Here is a 22,211-nt window from a genome sequence, read left to right on the forward strand (position 1 = left end):
GCCTTGCATCAGTCCTGATGCTGCTCAAATGAATGCTAGGGTCAGCACAAGGGAGGGGACATCACCATGTGACTGCAAATGGGTTGGGAAAGGAGGAGTGCTCATTTTGGCACAGAGAGCCCAGCTGTTTGTTCTCCCCATCCCCCTTCTCACGCAACCTCAAGTCTCAAGCATCCAGGAGGATTTTGGCATTTCACTGCTGCAGATTTCTGTGACAGCTCAGCCTGGTGTGGTGATGCCTTGAGAGGCCACCTAGAAACAGACTAGACAGGAGTAAGGGAATAAAAGTAGGTATTTATTTGAAAGGCCTTCAAAGGTACCCCCTGGGGAGCCAGAGGCTATTGCCAAGGTGGACCCCAAGATGGACGGCAGGTCACGAGTTCTTAACACTTTTATAGGTTTGGTTCATTTGCATATCAGGGTTAATTCTCCAATTAAAGCTTCAGTTTAATGATGTAATTTCCCCTCAGCTTGCCCCCCTCTCAAAGGCTTTTGGTTTATACTTTTTGGGCCTAGGAGAGTCTGGGTGTCCTTGAAAACAAAGCCTGGAGAGGCTTTGTTATGTCTACCTAGCACGAGGGAGCAAAAATTAACAAGCTACAAGAAACTTCAGTTGCACACTAAGCAGTACAGGATTTGAAAAATATGAAAGTTAAAAACCTAATGCATCGTTCAAACCAAACTCACAGATACATCAATAGCCCCAATCCCTTGGGCTGGCTGTGCCAAGCTGGACTTCCCACCCAAAGAGAAACAATTCTCGGGTGTTGTAGCACGTTTCCAAGCAAGTGAGGTGGGGCCTCTCTTTGCAAGGATCTATAAACAGCAGCTCTTTGTCTCCTCCATTTCTCTTCACCCTGAACGTGTTGCTGTTTTCAGAGGTTGGTTTCAAAGTGGTGATTCACAGCCACCAGCCGTATTGTTTTATCTGAAGAGATTAGGGCTGAGAATGTTGCGGTTTTGTAATGAAAAGACTCCATTGGAAATAGCAACATATTTGATGTGAGAGTTATTTATGCTCAAATAACCATCTTGTTTAAAGATGAGGAGTCTTTTATTTTTTTCCTTTTCAAGTTTAGATCAATCATGTATGAAGACAAACTCCCACTCAGCCTCCCCTGGCCCCTAATACTTTCATTTCATTCTTTTTCTGCTCATTATTTTATGATTTTGTCCTTGACTGGAACATTTTTCTCTTGTTCTTCCTTACATGCACCATTAAAGAAGGAAAGAACTTACATTTACAGCTCAAGACTTGTGTAGCTCTCAAGCCATAAATAATGTTTTCTACAGATTCTAAGATTATTAAGTCCTTCTAAGTTAGCCTCCCTCTTATTTTACAGCTCATCTGATCAGAGGGGACAAACTCTTTTTAAACTTGATTTAACTATTTCTGTTTTGCTTTTGCAAGCAGACATGAGAAAACAGGACCTGGCTGTATGCACTGCTGATCAGAACACTTGCCATAGGAATGCAAAAAAAAAGCTTGCAGCAAGAGAACTCATTGTGACATGGAAAAAACCTCCAGAGAAGCCCTGCAATTCTGAGATGTAGTTAACTTTCTAAATACAGGCAAGTCTACAAGTGAACCTAAAATCTGTTTATCTGGGGAGATAAATGCAGTCAAACTACCCTCTTCTGTAAAGGGCTGACAGGCACAAAATCAGTGAAGGGAATACTTTAGTATGAGGAGATAGTTATGCTCAGGCAGTAACTGATTTTGGGCAGCTGTAGGAAGTGAACCATTGGGCACTGTGCTTTGCCTCCCCATATCTGGCTTCTTTTGATGCCAGGCTCAGGCTTTGCTGAGCCAGGCATCAGCTTTTCCCATCAAATGCAGCCAAACCAGCTGCTGCAGTTTGCAGAGATTCTGATACTGCAGCAATGAGCTGCTCTTCCTTCTGCTTGATGAAATCTGCTCAGCTCAGACAGTACCTCAGGGGATGGCCAGGGAGTCAGGCCTTGCCCACGTTACAAACTACAGAACTAAGCACATAGAGGAGAAATAGCCCTACCAGAGACAAAGTGAGTGAAAAGTGCTGAAAAGCATCACAGTAGACAGCCTAAACAATGAATTTAGTTCCTCCAGTTAGTCCATGGTCATCAGTGAGGCAAATGCCTCTCCCTCCTGGGCCAGACAGGCCAATGTTTTAATGGTAGGCATAAATCTATTGCATTTTTCTCCTCGTGACCTAGCATATTCTGTCAGGCCAATACATACTCCAGAGAAGGAGTAGAATTTATGTGTACAATAAAATAATAGAGTTCCAGTGGTATCAGCTGTTTGATGAACTTTAATATACATTTTCTATAAAACAGGCAGCAATTACCAGAATGTAATACCCAAATAAAATCCATGATCCATTTGCATGACAGATCTTCAATTTACTCACATTCATGTGAAAGAGACACATAAAAATGATATCCATGCTTAAAATCACTTAAAAGCAGTCTGAAAGACCCCACAGTTGCAAGTGATACCTCAGTACTTAGCTAATACTCATGTTTCGATGGCTTTGCCTTCATGATTCTTCCAGTGGTTCCTTTATGTTTTCTGGTATTTTGCCAAACACCTGTGAATCAGTGCACAACAAATATTCCTGCCATTTAATTTAGCCTTGCACAGAAAGGCTATATTAGGCCTGATGCAGACCTAATCCCAAACCTCTAAAGAGGTTTAAGGCACTCTGGTTTCACCTAATCCCGAAACCTAAACCAGAATCACTGAAAACCTCAATAACACCACAGGAATGGGCAAATAGTGAGTTTCCACTATGAAATTATTAAAAGGACACAGTGTATCTTTTGGATTTGAGACCTAAAGCTTTGCCTAAGGAGCTTGGACTGTCCACAATAAAAGTGTTTATTTTGAAGTTAGGAGGTTGAAAGGTTTATTTGACTAGAGGGCTGATTACACCCCTCCCACCCAAAAAACAAAGAGGGGTGATCCCCCAGAAGAGTGAAAAATAGGAAAAGGGATGAACAAGTAACACAGGAGGGGCAGCCCAGCAAAGCAGCCAAAGATGAAACCCAGGTTTCTCTTTAAGCTCAGTCGTGGCCCCTTGTGAGAAAGAGCAAGAGCAGAGCCCCTTGTGCGCAACTGGGCTCTTGGGACCTGAAGTTCCTCACAGCAAACATGTAAGGAAAGAGTTATTTATTATATAATAAACACATTGCTGCTGTTCCAAATAGAGAATTTGCTCTTTTGAGATCTCTTGCTGATAGGAGATAACATGTAAAAACGTGCTGTAATGGAACTTTCAATTACAAACTGCATCCAACTGTAATAAATTTGATATTGCATTAATTCATGTTAAATGAATTGGATTCTGTCATTCCTGAATTCTGGTAACCACCTAATCTTGCCATACAACTCATTATCTTTGGGTTGTGAAAGGATATTTCATTTTCAAGGTGACTGTAGGGAATATTAACTGGACCATATTCTAATAAAAATTTAGCTCCTAACAAATTAAAGTATAAGTGAAGTATACTGCACATGTGGTTCCATTATACATAGCAATTTATAGCAATGATCTGCTGCTCTAAATCTCTTAATTCAAATCATTTCAGCAAAATATATAGGGAAGTATGGGGCTGTATTTATGCATTACACAATACAGAATGCATTTATCTGTGCTTAGGACATTCCTCATAATGAGAGGCATAACCTCCTCAGTGTTCTGTGTTCTCATAACCACTGAATGCCATTTAAAGCCCTTTAGAGCAAGGGTTTAGGAGTCAGTGTTGCTACTGATGAGAAATTTGATATGAGTAGGAAAGCAAGCTCCAGATTTACCTTCCCAAACCCACAAAAAATCTCCATGCCTTTGTTTGCATCAATAGAAGTGGAACAGAACAGCACTCATTTAACAGCACTAGATTTCTCTTTGAAAGACTCTGGCTCCATAGGCAAAAATGGTAGGAAAACGGAATAGCATGTTTTATGAGGTACCAAGCTTTCTAGCTGGAATTAGAGCAGGACAGCCTCCTGAAAAACTACATAAATGACACAGCTTTTAACTCCTAGACTGGTGACACAAGCAAATGATGGCTTATTTGCTTTCCTTGAGCAAGTTGGGGTGTAGCTGGAGAGCAGCAGGGGTCTGTGAAAGGGTGAAGAGTACCTCTCTCTGCAGTGCTGTCATTGTACATGTCTGCACTGCTCTTCCCATCATCCGAGGGTGGATGGGTACATTAGTAGGATATAATTCCAGTATCACAGCAGTTTTATTCCAACAATACACACAGGGTTATTTAACTGTTGCCTGATTTAGTTCAGCTGTGACCAGTAACTGGTTAGTTACCTAACCAGTAACTTCCATTGGGAACCATTTCAGGAGGCAACTTTTTTTCTTTAAGGGAGCTCTCCTGCAGAACCTGGAAAACTTTGTACGGCTGTGTTGCACTACAAGAATTGTGTCTTTATCCCACAACAAATCCAAGTTGACAGTGGCTGCCGGAGGAGGCAAATGACTTCAGGAATGCGACAACCGCATGCACAGAGCACCGGATAAATGGATGCTGTGCAAGCAGAGTGGCAGAGAGCCCAAACCACAGCCCAATGCGCACCCCACTGATCGGCCTTCCCAACCAGCTGTGGGGAATCGCCCGAGTCACACACGGGCTGAAAGGCCCGATGGCAGCGACAGCCCGGCACCAGCGCCCCGGCCCAGCCCTTCCCGGCTGCTTCAGAACTCGTGTCTGGCTCCACGGAGCAGCGACACGCTCGGGTTCCCGGTGAAGGCCGGGTCCTCCCGGTTACGGAGCGTGAGGAAGCGGACGGGCGCCAAGCCCCTCGCAGGACCGTCAGAGCGGGGCTGCTCCGCGGGGGCTGCGCCGCCTCCCGGTGCCGCCGGCGGCACTGCAGGTCCCCCTGAGCGGGAGGCCCCGGCAGAGCCCCCCCCGCGCTGCCCCGCGCTCAGTCCCGGCCCGCCGGGGCCCAGCGGCACCGGGCGCCGATAGCGCCTGCGCGCCTCCCGCCGTGACGTCACGCGCGGGGCTCGGCGCTCCTCCGTGTCCGCCTGGTTCCCGCGGGGATCGCCGAATCATCGCTGTCACTCTCCCACCCGCCGGGCGGAAGGGTGCTCGGTGAGCGGGGGGAGGGAGGACGGGGGGACCCCGCGTTCGGCCGCGGGGGCAGCGGCGAGGCCGAGTCGGGCTGGGAGGGCTCCGTTGTCACCGGCGCGGCGCCGCCTCACGGGCCGGAGGAGGCGGTGGCGCTGTGCGCACGCGCGGGGCGTCGCCACGGCAACGGCGCGGTGGGGGCTCGGGCGCCGAGTGCGGGGCGCGCGGCGGGGCCAGCGTCACCCTCCCCTGACAGCCCCGCACGGCCCGGAGAGCCACCCATGGCCCCAGAGCCACGCATGGCCCCCTCAGAGCCACGCATGGCCCCTCAGAGGCACCCATGGCCCCAGAGCCACGCATGGCCCCCTCAGAGCCACGCATGGCCCCTCAGAGCCACCCATGGCCCCTCAGAGCCACCCATGGCCCCCTCAGAGCCACTCATTGCCTCAGAGCCACCCATGGCCCCCTCAGAGCCACGCATGGCCCCCTCAGAGCCACGCATGGCCCCTCAGAGCCACCCATGGCCCCAGAGCCACCCATGGCCCCCTCAGAGCCACCCATGGCCCCAGAGCCACCCATGGCCCCCTCAGAGCCACGCATGGCCCCCTCAGAGCCACTCATGGCCCCAGAGCCACCCATGGCCCCCTCAGAGCCACCCATGGCCCCCTCAGAGCCACCCATGGCCCCCTCAGCGCCTCGCACGGCCCCCTCAGAGCCACCCATGGCTTCCTCAGAGCCACCCATGGCCCCTCAGAGCCACTCATGGCCCCAGAGCCACCCATGGCCCCTCAGAGCCACCCATGGCCCCCTCAGCAGGGTGAGGAAGGTGTCGCATCTATGGCTGATGTAAGGCATCTGCTAGAAAAAAGTGGTGTTTTGATTAGGGTCTGCATCTCCTTGATGCTCTGCAGCAGTTTGCCTGCACCGTCCATGCAGAAGCTCCTCTGGCAGCGGTGATACAGGTGTGTGTGTGCCTTGAGTTCAGGATACACTCCATCAGACATCAATATCAGCACCACACCTAGTGGTAATAGAGTTCACAGTTCTAGTAGACTGAATTTTACAACTCTCAGTAATAATCCCAGTACTGTTATGACCAATAGAAATAAGTATTTTTAGGTGTTTAAACGACATAGACACTGTTTGAGCAGATGGAGGTAAGGCAGGAACAGCTCTGGCTGAGTACTGAACACGGTTCTGTCCTGGGAAGGCACGGCCTCAGGCGGGTCTCTCCCCACCATCTGCAAGAGCAGTGGCAGTCCTCAGGAACACCCAAAAATGCTTTAATACCTTTCAGTTAGAAGCATTTACAATAGAAAACCTATTATTGTCAAGTATAGTACGGTAATATGAAAAATGATACCGTATTGATCAAGGGGTTAGAGCTCTAGCTCTGATGGCCCGGTGAGGGCTCATCGCTGGCTCTGCCGGCTCGCTCGCTGTCGCCCTCTGGCGGCAGCGCGGCCTCGCGGCGGGGCAGCGCCTGTCCCCGGCCCGGGCGGCGCGGCCGCTTTGTTCCGAGCGCATCCCGCGGTGCTCGGGGGGCAGCTGCGCGCTCATTTCCGACATTGGCGTTCTTTTGCTGTGTTTTTCTCCTCAGTAGTACTGGTTGTTTGAAATAAGGAAAATGCCTTGTACAACTCCTTTGAATGCCAGTTTAGAGCAGAGAATAATCCCGGTTCCAGATTCGGCAGCTTCATTTTGAAATGAAAAAGGTAAAAAGAAGGCATGGTGTGTGCTCTGGAAAAACAGACAGCACGAGATGGAAATATGTGTGTAACTTTTTCTCTGGGAATTGTTTTGAGGAGCATTTTGCCACACTTTTTAGCACAGTGTCTTCGTGTCTTTGTGACCTGTCACCTTTCCGAAGCTCTTTCCAGTAACTCCCACTTTTAGCACCATTTCTGTGAAGATTTTAGAGAGGGCTCCATGACTGGGAAACATCATTAAAAATGTGTCCTTTCTGCCTAAGGTGAAGGAAGTATAAGGATTTTTTTAAATTTTATTTTTAACTAAATTACTAATTTTTTGAAAAGCTACTGGAGCAATTTCTTGTTTTCTTAATGGTTCCTATTAACATTTTTATTGATTTACAGGTAAACTAGTTTTTTCTTGTTTTAAAAACACCCTGCGATGAGCAAATCTAACTCTGTTTATTCTGGCTTGGATGTGTGATTATCAGTTATAAAGATTCTGCAGATGGAAATTATGTTGGTGCATGCACTGGAATAGATGCCGGTTTCTAATATCAGATAGATTGTCTGATTTTGGTTAATTGATGTAGAGACTTATTTTTAAACACTGGAATTACAATTTAGGGAGAAGATCTGTTGACTTTTACATACATTACACCTTTTCTGAGCATTTTAGAATACAGTGAGTTTCTTTTTGCAGAGAAATGTTAAACTACTGACCAGTATATGTTCTTACATTCTAAAGAGACACATTTTTTTGGCTCTCTACCACGAAGTACATCAGGCTGTATTATGCTTCATGTTTGTATACGTCTTGTTTTTAATTTGAGTACTATTTCTCTGCAAGCTCAGCCATAACAATGTACTGTTTCATTGGATCAGTAGTAACTGTAAACTAGTCATTGCTAATTAGCTCATATGGGAAATTTAACCCTGAAGATTCTGGTTTTTCAAAACAATATTCTATGAAGGACTGTGTTCGTTGGGGGAAAATAGCTACTATGTCTGCTCTTCTGTAATAAATTGTCTTGTTGCAGCTGGATTATAGATGTGTGCTAGTGCTGTTTCTGGGGTTGTGAAGACAAACTTAATAATGATTAAAAAAAAGGTTGAACTTTGCTTTTTGGGCGCCCTTTTTGAGCTGTAATGCTGATACATTTCTTTTGTACGAAATCTCAACACAGTATTACATGTTTGTTGTGTTTGTATGTCTTTGTAAAGGAAAAAGGTACGTCTAGTGGCAGTAATAGTGTTTTCCTCCCCAAAATATCTGTGTGGATAGATTTATGCTCTCTTTGTAAGAATGCAGTTTGACTGAACTAGAATATACTTGGTAGTACAAGTGAAGGATTTCAAATTAGTAATAGGCTGAAAATTGCTTCAGCTACTGGGGTTTTATTTTCCAAATTACTGGTCTCTGTGGAGAAGTGTAAGTGATCATGAAACAATGAGAATGAAACAAATCTACAAAAAAAAACCTGCACAATTTTTTGCCCAAGCAAGCCAGCTTCCTTTTGAGTTCTGTGCTGGCACAGTTGTATCATTAAAAGGTTTTTTTTTTTCCTTTTCATAAGCAATAAAATAATTTCACAACTGTAATGAATGCACTTCCTATGGTACGTTTTAATTATATGCAGCTAATGATGGCATAGCTCGTCATTTCAAAAATTGTCTCATTGGCATTTATGACTTGGTGTAAACGCTCATATATCATGGGATTATTTGAAAGAACTGAAACTTTGAGAGATGTCAGGTGTGCTGTGTTGAGGAAAGTGACTCATTAAACAAGAGGTGCTGGTTAGCAATGGGAGACTGTAGAGCACATTTAGGCTACAAATATTGGAGTCAACAGATTTGCTTAAAAAAGCTGTGTTACTCGATGTCATTTTAAAAAGGGTTATCTTAGCCTTGAAACTTCCCAGACCATTAAACTGAAGAATCCAGGCTATATCATGATTCAGAAGCATTTAAAATAGGAATCAGTCTCTTCTGCATCTCAAAAGCGAAAGTTACAGGGGAAGTCACCTTTTCTGTAAATGGATTTACCAGCACAGGTCTTTAGAACTGTAATGTCATACTGTGAGCAAATTAAGAGTTTTAGGAGAAAAAAAAAAAATCTTTTAGTCAGCAAGTCTTCTTTTTCATGGTTTATTTTTAAAGGTCAGAATGTGACCGTTACAGTAAAAAAATAGTTGTTTGTACAGGATAACCTTCCCAGATGAGATGCAACCCTGTCCTAAAGCTCTGAGTCTGCAGCCTGTTCCCAGAGCCGCTGGGTGACAGCTGGGTATAAGGTAAAGCTGAGCAAGAACTATTTGAAAAGAAACATAGACTAATGTTTAGCTTTTCTTTTTGTTTTAGTTATTTCACAGTTTTTCAGTAGATGCTAAATTTCTTTGATTTAGGGGAGGGAAGAATTTTGCCTTAAAACACACCAGATAGGAATCTTAGGACAGACTTTTCACACTCAGACAGCTGGAGCAGCTGTAGATTCCCCACTGAAATGAAAATGCAACAATTCAAGATTTAAAAAGGCAAAAAGTGTGACCAGAGCATTAAATAGAAGGGCCATATGATACCAAAATTAAGCTCTGTGTTTATTATAAAGAAAATCCTTGTTTTAGAAGGGAAAAAAATGAACTTGTTCCACCACTTTCTTTTTTCCTCAGGAGAAAACACAGAATATATCCTAGGTAATAAATCTGTTTTATGGCTCACATGAGAAAGGGTGGAGAAATTCCCATTATTTTCTTCCCAGAAATTGAAATACACATGAGCTAACATGGGAGACACTGGGATTTTCATCCAACAAACGCACAGCTGGCTTCTGCTTTTATTATTTTTCTAAGCCTAATAATTTTTCATTTGATTAGCTGGTGGCTGACAAAACTATCACTTGCACAGTGTTTTGTATATTTAGTAGAGTAGGTGCGATGCGAAAAAGATACTGTAATGCGTGCCCAGAAGCATAGCACAACTTGTTCAGTTGGTGAGAAATTTCTGCTTGCCTCTTCTTAAAATGCAAGTTTCTATCATCAAGATTTGAGTTTGATTATCAAGAAAGTAACTTCTTGACAACTAGAAACAGGAGAATTATGTAAGATTTGAGGATTATTTTTTCTTACTTCACATTGTAGAATTGCATGGTGCTGTGCACATATAAATAAATTGTCAGGAGTCAGCTGGCAGTCCACAATGCCAGTTTTGCTGTGAGAAAGCAGTGAGACTATTTGAGAGAAGAAATGTCCTAGTCAGTGTTAAGAGGTGGGAAAAGTAGAGCTGCAAACAAGATGTATTAAGGACTTCAAGTGTACACAGTGTGAATTGTGGAGAGACCCAAGGACACACTTAATGTGAAAAAAAACAACAGCAGCCACCCACAAACCCACCCAGACAATGAGATAAAGTGAGCACAGACATAAAGGTAGGAGAATTGGAACCATCTAGGAATGAAGTTCCTCAGAGCCATGTCTGAGCAGACCTCTGTAAGGCCGTGGCTTCCCAGTTTGAAATCAGGAGGGAGAATGGCTTATCGGAACTCCTTCGTGTGCCTTCTGCAGAATAAAGAAAACATATTCAAGAATCCAGTATCCTGTTTTGCATTGACCATTAACGCCAGGGACAAAGCAGGCTGATTTCTTCTCTATTGACTGTCCTGGTGTTTGAAGTGCTAAGCTGTGTTGCTGTCTGTGTGTTCTGGGCAAAGCAAGGCTAACACCTTCCCTAAGTAAGCAGCAGGGGAAGAAGAATGCAGTTTTATCCCAGTTTGGTAGGTCTGTATTGTCCCAAGTGTTTTGTGTGTTCCTTGTTATTTTCAAAAATTCCAAAACAACTTGACATGTTCTGCAGGCAGGAGAGAATGTGGGCTATCTGCCTCCACTTGAATATTGTGTGAAGACTTCTCTGGTTTTGATTTGTAGTCATTTATAAGTTGCAGATATTCAGAACCATGTAAGAAAATTCTAAGTGAAATTACTTTGAAGCTACAGATTCGTTGCATAGCCAAACCTCTACCTTTAATGTCCTGTCACACAGTGGCTGGCTGGGGAAGGAATGATTTTGTAAAGGACTAGTAGAATCTCTAGATTATGTATCTACGTTCTGACCTAGCTCCATTACACTCACTAAATAATTGTTAACAAGTTCAAGCTCTGTAACTAGAGGGTTATGACTTTGCTAAATGCTAGGAGTCAATATATGTTCATGGACAAGGAAAATGACCTTAGTGGAAAAATAGGAGACTGCTGCGGTGGCAGTAGGTCGTCATGGGAGCGTCATTTTGGTTGTATCTCTCTCAGAGGCTTTATGCTGCTAGGGATCAGAATACTGTGGTGTATGGGACTGTTTCTTGGGACATGGAAGTATGTGAGCCTGTATTGGGGATGGCTGGTTCCAGCTGAGTGTTGCCCAGTGCAAAGGCCCATGTAGCAGTCTCTCCAAAGGAGGTGAAATCAGTGTGGCCAACCTCACTGTCCACCTCCTTTTTCCTCAGTTGTGCCTTGTTAGAATTTGCATCTCTGTCCTGCCAGTATTTAGCTGTTTGCTCTAATAAATTTTTCTTTTGTAATGGGCCTGTTTGACCTTCTGAAGCTGTACTTTGAATTCTTGCCCCTGTGTTAGACCCTTTGAATGTTTTGTTCTCTGACATATGAGATGATGCCACGCTGGTTCTGAGCTGGGTGAACCACGTTCCTGTGTTGACTGGAAGGGGTGCGTTCCTGACATGTAGCTGGGGATGCTGCTGCTTAGGAAAGGCCCTTGGAGCAGAGGTGGTTGCCCTGGTGGCACCACCTTTCCTGCAGTGCAGCACGGTTGCCTGGGTTTTGCACTCTGATCCCTTGTTCCAGGTGCAGAGGGCTCCTCACCCGACTTGCAGTAGGTTGCAGAGAGGGAGTGAGTCCATAGTGCTGTGCCAAAAAAATGTGTGATAGTCTGAGCAGCAGGGTCTCCAGCCTGCTACAGTTACACAGCATTTGTGCTGTTTTGCTCAGTTTGACCTTATCAAACCAGGCTCTCAAATCTGAGAGAAATTGGGAACATGTGACACATGCAGGACATTTTTATTTAAATTTTTTTTCTAGTTGTGTGTTTAGGCCTCCCTCCTCTCACTTCAACAATTGAGGGTGTTGGTTGCTTCCTCATGTTTGTGTAAGAAAAGCTTTTTATAGTCCGTTTTTCCAGCTGGCATATGTACTTCCTCCGTGGTAGTGTAACACATCATTCTTCCCACTCCCTCCCAGCCTCTGAAGCTAATGGAAGACCTTCAGAGTTGTTTTATTTGCAATAAAAATGGAGCTGTGGGGTTGGGAATGGTCATTATTCCTGCCCTAAAATATATTCTTCAAGTTTTGTTTTGTTCTTGGTAAATGAGAAGGATGTAAAGAAGCAAGGAATAATCAGTATTTAGTTCATAGGACATTTAGTTTCAACTGGACATTTCTAGCTCAGTTTTGGTTTAGCTGAAAATCTATCAGGAAAAACAAAAGCTTGTCAGAAACATGAATGGAAGTCGGCTGCATTCTTTTTTTTGATAGAAGAATTCTAAATGTAATGCCAGTGTGAAGAATTTTTCAATGTCATCCATCCCAAATTCTGTAAGGTAACAGCTGTAGTGAAGGCAATCTAGAAGCTCCACATCCATCCATTATTTAGCCCTGTAATGGTGAGTCTGGCACACTGACAGCCCTTGAGCCTTGCAAATTTGGAGCTGTGCTGGAGGTCTTTCCTTGATATAACATCAGTTACACCAAAAAGAAAGGAAGGTGGCATGGCCACTTTCATGTCTTTGGCTGGCAGGGTCCTGTCCCTGGTCAGGACGGTGTGCACTGCATCCTGCTTAAGGACAGTACAGCACCTGTTTTTCTACAGCTTCACTCCTGCTTGTTGTTTTTATCACCATTTCTCCAGGAGCGTTACTTAGCCCCAGGATAGAATTAGTAATATTTAATATGGCAGCCTTTTGTCCCTTGTCTATGACAGATAGATTATTGGGAATATCTATTGGGAATCCCCTCCATTTCCAGTGATTTCGATGCTGTTTGTCAAGAAAAGACAATGTTTTGGAACTATTTTTTCAATATAAAGTATTTTTTTAATATAATCTTGCAAGGTTTTCCAACACTAATGAACACAGCCTGGGTCCTTCAGTGGAGGGGCATGTGCAGACACGGCCCCTGTGGATTGAACTGCCTCACTGCTTCAGATCTTCACTATTTTTAGCCTCTATATGTGACTTCATTTTTCCTCAGTGTCTGATTCTAAGGTGACATGGTAACTAACCTAGTCAGGGCACAAATTCACTCTTTCCCTATATATTAGCTCCACTACAAGCTTGCAGCAAAAAAATGGCTCTGAGAATCCTTGCAGCTTAAATCTTACCATGGGATCTCTAAGGTCCTGACAGGTCATTTTTTAGCTACTTTTGTATTCTGTGATTTTTCTATGAAAAAACATTTTAAAGGCATTTGCTTATTTTATTGCTCCACTGCTAAATAATTGAAATCAGCACTTAGCATTTAATTATAGTGATTTTATATAATAAATATTGTACAGCGCCTGATGGTGTAATTGGGCATTTCTATAATAAGCCCCTATTTTTTAAAACAAGGGGGAAATCTCTGAAATTCATGCCTTCATGCTTGTGCCCATGAAATGTGGTTATCATTATCTAGTGACGACATATGTTCTTCCTAACTAGGATTCTCTTCTCTTTCATGCTGATGCTATCTCCATGCTAGATTATTCCTGTTCCTAGTAGCACCCCAGGGCAGTAGTGAGAAGTAAATGTGTCCCATATGGCCGCTTTAGAAGCAGTTTTGGGTGTGGGGAGATGGAAAAGAAGAGACAACAGGGTGAAGAGACAGTGGGGTCTGCGTGCCCTCACTGTCCCTAAGTACGGCAAGCAGAGGGACAGCAGGGCTGTGGCTTTCTGTACTGTCAGGCTGTTCGGAGTAACGTGGGAGTGCTGCAGTGGGATAGGGTGCAGTTATTTGTTGTGCCATGCAGGAGGAAGGAGCCAGGGAGGAACTGCGACTGAGTCACCCGCTCTTCCTGGAGCGCCTCCTGGGGTGGTGCTGCTACAGGCAGCCCAGTGCAAGACTGAGCCTGAAGGCTCGAGAGAGCTGATTGCAAATATTTTGCAGAAGTCTTATTTTCTGGTAATTACTTTAACATGATTCAGTGTTTTCTCTTTTGTCTGATCTTGTTATGAGCCTTCTTGCCGGATCCTTCACCCGCTGTCGTGGGAGCAGGGCAAGCTTTCCCACACCACGTGTACCATTCCTGCTGTCTTTGGCGTCTCGGGTTTAGTGGCTGTGAGTAGGTGCTATTCACTACAGCTGACCAGTGATGTGTCCTTTTGGAAAATGACTGATCCTGGACCTGTTCTTGTGAAGCCTTTGAAACTACTAAGCTGTTTCAGGTAGTGGGGTTAGAGGAATTTGTAGAATTGGGGTCCAAGTACTGTTTGCCAGTTCACATTTCTAGTGATTCGTGAAATGAGAGCTCCTGTGGAAACCTGGAACCTTGCTTCTGAGGTAAATGTTGTGTATGAACTGAGTCCAAAGCACCCAGTCTTCAACAGATATATGAAGAATGGCTAGGATTTAGGTTCCAGTGTGTCACCAACAGTATTTACTAGAGACTAATAATAACAGTGAACAGACTCATTCCATTCCCAGTTCTCTAGGGTTTTAAAAATCCAGCAGAACCAGCAAAATACATAAAGCCCAGCCACTGAAATCCAGCCAAGTTTTGTAAAGATTACAATGGTAACTTCAGATAAATAAAAATTGTGCTCTTTAAATGTACAGTTTATTTAAAAGGACTATTTTGCCAAACCATAAATGTATCAATAACTAAACCAAGATACAACCATGGTTAACAAGTCTAAGATTATAAGGTTTAGAAAAAACCTTTCTGATATTGTTAATGCTTTTGTTTAACCATGTGATTTACATTTAATCCTAGTTAGAATAATTAATACATACATACTTTTATAGCAGACCAAACACTTCTCATAAGCAACTGACTGGTTTGTGTTATCACATTTATTCAATGAGGGTGGAGGGAGAGGTGTAGAGTATAACTCACTTGCATAATCTTTTGCAAGTAGTAGAGAAAATCTGTCTCACAGTATACCTACAAGAAATACATGGGTGCTCATAATTCATATTATCCCATAAAATTTAGAAGAGCATTCAGAGACTGCAAATGAAGGTAATTTATGTATAAAACCTCATCCATGAAGAATTTATTGCCATAGTAGGTATAATATACTTTGGCACAGACTTCTTCCGTGAAACTAGTATTTGCAGATTTGAGAAAGGAACATACCAGAGACCTTACAGGTTAAATTGTAGTCTAGTTTTATACAAAACACATTATAATGAAGACTTTTCTCTTTTGAGAGAGCTAAAGTCACTTGGTAAGTTAATGTGCCATGGCTGTTGACGATGTGTGAAGACAACATCTTCACTGTGGAAGCAATGTCTTTAAAATCAGTGTTAGTTTAGTGGTGCTACCTTTGTGTAATTATTGATGTTTGTAAATATTTTGAACCTTAGAGGGAACTGAGGAAACTGCACAAGTGCATTCCTACAAAACATTTTAATTTGCAGTATCTAAAAATGAGTATGTGCTTTGCAAGAGGTTGTTTGCTAAGCATGTAGTGAAGCCCAGACCTCATTCTTCTAGCGAGGACTGCACTGGGAACATGGGGCCTCATCTTTCTCTCTGCACTTGAGCAAAACTGCCAGATAAAGGCCCTGGGTTCCATCCATCTCATTGCCAATTTGAGACAGAGACATTTCTGGGTGTCCACAGGGAGGTGTGGCTCCTGTGTCCCACTAGATTCTTGCTGGTAGACTTGGGCATTTGGTGGCCAAAGTGAAGCCGAGGCAAGGCTGTGGTTACATTGCAGTGCTGTCATGCGCAGTCTTGGGGAGATTGCAGCACTGTTCTCCTCAGTGCTTGGGTGGCTCATGCATCTGGAACAAAGATACATTTCCTTTTGTTCCTCTTGCTGCACTCTGATTTCTGTTTTCTTTTGAGATTACATTGTGCACATATGCTTTTATAGTTGCTCTCTCTCTTTGACCTAAACACTTTTACTTCCATGGAAGTTAATGACATTAAATGAAAATCAAGGCAACCCATTGCCACTCCAAGATTTCTGCATAATACAAAGTAAACTTAAGATAGGGAAGGATTTGTTATATGGCAAAATATGCCATTTAAATGCATGTAGCTGGGAATGGAGAGAAGGAGGTCCTAGTATGATATAGGAGGGATTTTGGCCCACATCAGCAAGGGGCATATAGCTATAAAAATGGACCAGAGTTCTCAAGCACTGATGTAGAGCAGATAGGACCTTTAAAATTCTTCCCTGAAAGGTACACAGTGGTGTTGGGCAGCAGTCTGCTAGGCCTGGATTATCAAAGAACATTTTCAATTCCTCTGGGATTTTAACTGTTGATTCCAGGAAGTCTAGGTGTTTCAGGAAGTGCAATTAAAATATTATGCTATTTCTTCCGGATGTAGATCCTTGGACAGTACCCTTACACTTAGCCTTTTCTCTGTTGGCTTGCTCTGCAGGAGAAATCCCAAACTATTGAGAACAAAGATTCCTGTGCCAGGTGTAGTAGCTGGAATTATCTCTGTTGTAGTTCTCTTGAAAGTGACATGGGGGTTTTGACATCAGTGAAGATTCATCTCATCAAGGATGTCACTCTGCTGCTAAGAAAACCTCATTGGACTCATATCTGAAGTACTGTGTTCAGTTCTCTGCTTTTCCAGATGGATTTAATGGGGTTAGGGATGGTGCAGAAAATGGCAACTGAAACAATTTGGGGAAATGGAACAACTGTCATATGAGAAGAGATTGAAAAGTCTGATACTTGCCAGTTTAGAGAAAGACAGATATTAGCATTGAGATTTACAAAATCATGAAAGTGATAAAAAAGCCAGATGTGAAACTGTTGCCCTCCAAATCCTGCAATGTAAGAACTAGAGGGCACTCAGTGAAGGTAGTAGGAGATCAGGCTTAAAACAAAGAAAAGAAAATAGTCCTTCATTTTCTGGAACTTCAGCTAGTGAAATTTATGCCATGGTAGGTAGCAAAGGCAAGCATATCAGCAGGTTCAAAAGAGATTAGGCAATTGCATAGACAGAAATGGAACTGCAAATGGGCAGTGAAATTGTGTGCCCTGTAAACATAATTTATACAGCAATTGTGCATGGGGAGGGAGTATGGGGGGACTGGAGGAAGGGACTGCAAAAGCAGCCAGGCTTCTGTCTTTTTCCTAAACTGTATCTCTAAATAGCATGGCCCTGGTGGAAATCAGGTACTAAGCCAGATGGACCAGTCATCCAACCTTGCAGGGCATTTTTTTCTGCCATACAGTACCATACCATGTTCTGCTTTGAAGGGGTTTTATTGTTAGTGCACTGAATTCTCATAGGGATAATCAAGAAAAAAGTGGTAACAGGTTAGCACTCCATTGCTGATGCCTGAAACATTAATGTGTTTTAAAGTCTGATCCATTGATAGTCAAATGCCTGCCTGTTACTGTGCATGTCACTAACATGGCATTTATTTGGAAAATGTACAGCTTGAAAAATGAATTTTAAGTTTGTGTGTTTATTTTTCTTGGCAGTGAGTTTTGGTTGTCTCAGAAGGGAAAAGCTATCCAGGTGCAGTGAAGCTGTGTGGTGCCATGAGTGCTCTGGAAGGAAGGTACGCAGGACAAGTATGCAGGAAGCTGGATCAGAGTAGTTTCTTCATGCTCCAGTACTGTGTGCTGCTGAGATGTCTTTGTGCTGCTTCCAAGTAGGCCAAGTTGAGCCAATGAAACAACAGGGACTTTGGGCCAACCACATCCACAGATCAGGGACCCAGAATTTGGGTTATGGTCCCTATTCCAAGCACTGGGCTTTCATGACACCCCAGAGCTGAGGTAGCTGAGGTGGCTGGGCTGCAGTTTGGGGCATCATCCTCCCCAAGCACCCTGTTTGTGCCTGCCCAACTCCCCCAAGGCTTTAGGCTACTGCTTTGTACATAGCAGCTCACTCTTTCATTACATCTGTAGCATTTAGAGGAGACCTGCAAAGAGGTGGGGGAAAAAATCACTATTTCACTTTAATATAGGACACAGAAAAGTTCTTTAAAATGCGTTTGGGTTGAAGTTTTTTGTTAAAGAAATCGTCTTCTGTATGCTTTTTTTTTTTTTTTTTTTTTTTTTTGGTAATATTAAGCATATCAATAAAAACATTCTTTGCTTTAATTAGAGAATGTCAGCTTTGTTCATATAGAGGCTTTTGAATATATGTGTAGCTGCTGTACTCTGGGCACAAGCTTTTAGTAGGGATACTTACATGAGCCATAACCTGTATGAGTGCAGCTTAGGTCGGCTCATTGTGTCTGAGGAAACTGGTGGTGCTCTGCTGTTGATGAGAAATCCACCATAAACAAATCCTCATTCATGGTCTCAGATGTGTGATTGGGAAACATGTTTGGCTTTTAATCAAAAGAAATTGAGTGTTTGGTTCTTAGGAATATATTTTCTCTTATTTCAATGAAGTAAATGTTAACACAAATAAAGAGCTTAAAGCAGTCTGACTAAAGCCTCAGCTAACTGAGCTTTGGTTCTGTGAGAGTTGGGATGTCATCATCCTTTTGTTTTCCACTTTTCTGGGGAAGTACTTCAGCTATACAGCAAAAATAAACAAAAGAAACCTTTTAAATCTTCACACTTAAATACATCTATGAATATTTTTAGTTGCTGTTTACTCCTTGCAAATTTGTCTTGATCTGAAAAAATGTTTCAGATGTATTGTTTTCCTAACAAAGATTTGACCTTCATCTTTATACACGGTTTCACTATTCTTCCTATCAGCATTTAGTTCAAAGGAGCACTTCGAAGCACACAGGCAAAAACCAGTTCCATTGTGTAAAATAGAAATGTGTGTTTTATATCACAGGAGTTTAGAGAACAATGCAAAGGTCAATTGTGTTGCTTGCTCTCCTGTCACATGATGTGGGTGTGTATATGAATGCATCCCTGGAATTCCACTGTGGGATCTGCATCTTTGAAGCTGATGCTAAAATTACTGCCGAGGCTCTTCCAAAGGCGGATACTGATAGAAGATTCAATGAAATCGAAGGTCGCCAGTCTGGTAGGCGTTGAAAGATACCTGGCTATGATACTATTTCTGATTTAATAATGCGAATGGGAGGCTAGCCCTTTGTAATAATTAGGACTAATTACTGAAGAGGTGTTGACAGATGGGCTAAGAGGAAACAAACTGCCTTTATCCAGTGGCTTAGAGTCAGATTACTAGTCTTGTGTTATCTGTTTCTCAGAAAGTAGAAGCTTCAATCATTCAGTAAGTCTTCAAAGGGGAAAGGGATCCTAACAATATGCAGGATTTGGGATGAAGCTATGAAATAAGTCTTTGACTCAAAATGGCTAAATTAATCTCCTTTCCGTAAATTATCATACTTTTAAAGTTTGAGTTACAGATGGAGAATCTGATTGTAGTACTGAAAAATATGTGAAATCAATATTGATGACTGTCCTGTCGCTGCTTCTGCTCATGGATTAGTCTAAGATTGGTTCCTTGCTGTTAATTATATTAATATGAATTCTTTGATTCCCTCTTATGCCATGCTTGCTATTCAGCTGAAGTGGAGACAAGGGAAAGTAGTAAGTACTCTTTCGTTCAGTGTTTGGTTTATGCAGATGTGATATCTGATCAGCAAGCAGAAAATAAATCTGCTGAGGTTAATTACAGTTATTTACCTGTGTAGGAGACAAGATCATGCATATTCCAGGAAGAAAACAATATATTACAATACAATTGCATTTACTGAGAAATGAGTCATTGATGTAGGATTTCCTTAGAGAGTATTTCTTCTCTCCTTTTGAATGCAGTGTCCATCCAGCACATCTGCATGAAGTAGATACAATTGTCCAGTGTGAATGGAGTTAACAAAGACATTCAGGGATTAATGCTTTGTCACCAGAATGAGCACTCAGTGTGACTTGCTTTAGGCATATGATTTAGTCCAGCAAACCTCCATCTTCTCAAATGACTTTTAAGTGCTTTTCTCTCCACTCTCCACCATACATAGAACCTGGTTTTCTTAGAAGCGTGATAAATACGGTTGCATTTGATAGCATTTATAAGCAGAGGTAGCTTTCAATTATTTATTTACTTTTAACAAAAGGGGCCTTTTAATTAGTGTTTAAATATTTATAACAGTTTTATTGTGCTGTAAAATTGGTTATACTTTGATCTAGATTTTCTGGTTTGAGATAATAGGGTTGGTAGAAGTTTTCCTAATGAATTTGGTCAGAACATGACATAATCTGATTATCTGACGAAAGATTGACACTTCAGTTCCTGCCAGCATAAAAGCGCGGTACAATGGGGGCTGTTCAGCACAAATTCAAAGGCTGGGAGTTCAAGTTCAGGTGCAGCAGAATTGTTCAAAGTTTCAAATTAATGCAGTGAAACAGTGTTGCATTTTTCACTGCATTTTTGGTCAGGAGTAATTTATGGTGGATGAGAGGAGTGAAGCTTGAAGTTAAATGTGTAAACTGCAACTCGAGTCTGTTACTTTGGGTTTATTTCCCTCCATTTGCTAAATAGCAGTGTTGCTTTTTAAAACATAGAGAAGCTAACTGGTCAGAACACGACAAACACAGGAAACAGTACCAGAAACTGGGAATTAAGCATCATCAGTATTCAACCTGTTAAATGTGGAACCAGTTTTTTATTAATATCCCTCACATTTTAACAATTTAACTGTTTAACATATGAGCAAATGCTCATATGCTTGGAGATGAGCATATTTAACTAATATATCCTACATGCTTATGTAAAATAGATGTAGATTTATGTGATTAAACTGGCCTGAAAGAACAGTTATGTCTAAAGTGTAAGCTTAGCCTAAACTGTTAAAATAAACATTAATTTTTTCATTTGATATTCAGGTAATATTTGCTTTGTAAATGTCATTCCTGTTTGCAGTGGAATTATAGTGATCCCTACTAGAGTTCTTGGACTAAGTTGCTCTCCAATAACCTGGCTTATCCAAATACGCTGTATGGAATAGGAATCCTAGTAGACAAATGACACATACTATGAGTAATTAAGCTTGAATTTGGTGGGATATTTCATAACATAAAAATACTTAATAATCTGTTGTTTTGAGTCATATATTTAACAGTGGCGTACATAACAATAAGTCTTTTCTTTCTTTTAAGTGCTGAAGGGGTTCTTGGTGAAAGTGTTAAGTACCAAATGTGATGGTCTTTACTGAAACACAGTTTGTTTCTGACCTTGAGAGGATTTTTCTGACCTGAATAAGGATTTAAAGTTTTAATCTAATTAATCGATACAGACTGTCCACATTGCCTCATTTCTTAAAATACCACACGGCACTGAGATTCAATCTCAGTGTCCCTGGGAAGGGACCGTCTGCGCCTTAAGTCAGTTAGTGGAGTCCGAATCCCAGTTCTAGGGACTGTACCACCTTGGGAGGTCACTTACTGTCCCTGGCACAGTTTCTCCGTCTCCAGAGAAGGACCTGGAATAACACTGGTCTCAGAGATGTGTTGTAGTGTACACAGAAGCAGAAACCTCCCAAGGAGGAAATGCTTTATGAAATACTGGTGTAATGAACGGACCCTGCAAACCCTCCTTCTTTTGAGCAGTCTCACCGGTGTCATCTGGCAGTTTGGACAGGCATAGATCAGCTCCGAAATTTGGATTTCCAAACATGTGCTGATCACAAACAGGAATTGCCCTTGGTTATTTAATCTTCCTTCTGTGTTTATGTCAATTTATCTTGTTTGCTATTTGCAGTTTTAAAGTCTATTTTTTAACTGTTATGAAACAAATGTTGAGAATATAAGCATGGGGGTAGGACACAGGTACAATATTCTGATATAAATGCATCTCCCACCGTATGCTGGTGAAATACATAGCCTGTTCAGTTAAGTGCAGAATCTTTTTTTCTTCTTTTAATGAATATGTATTTTGTGAATGTATTTTGTACTTGTCTTTCTAATTCTATGAAGTGTAAACTGTGTCATTAAAGTGAAAGAAAGATTTTGGGAAGCGCTGTCGGAGCTCATCTTGCAGTGCAGTTTAATTTAATTGCCTACCTCTGCACAGCATCTCCCCCATGGTAAGGCGTACACAATACGGGGGTATTTCATAAGCAGAAGGAAGCATGCAGTCAGGGACACAAGCTGAAGTTTTAAAAGTACATGAAAAGTAGATTGCTTCATCATCTTCATAAAGTGTCAATTCTTGCTTTCTCCTCCCGCTAAATGAGGGAGAACTGCGCATTTCAGGGACATTCATATTAAAAAAAAAAAATTGAAGACTTCTGACTGTAAACAGCAGTCATTTTTACCTCAAGTATGGCCAAAAGAAAAT

At 42.3% G+C, this 22,211-nt stretch overlaps 1 protein-coding gene across 2 annotated transcripts in view; it reads left to right on the plus strand.

Moving 5' to 3' along the window:
* The first annotated feature begins 5,005 nt into the window (after positions 1 to 5,005).
* Positions 5,006 to 22,211, plus strand: part of GNB1L (G protein subunit beta 1 like) — a 42,628-nt gene continuing 25,422 nt past the window's right edge. Inside the window, exon 1 of one of the 2 annotated variants that reach the window (XM_082293310.1) lies at positions 5,006 to 5,091. The gene's annotated coding sequence lies outside the window, so the exon portion shown is untranslated. Of the gene's footprint in view, positions 5,092 to 17,421; positions 17,497 to 22,211 lie in introns of those variants that run through there. The other variant, XM_082293309.1, reaches the window with a different exon arrangement.

The sequence above is a fragment of the Coloeus monedula genome (genome assembly GCF_965178545.1).
Source record: "Coloeus monedula genome assembly, chromosome: 18".
Lineage (NCBI taxonomy): Eukaryota > Metazoa > Chordata > Aves > Passeriformes > Corvidae > Coloeus > Coloeus monedula.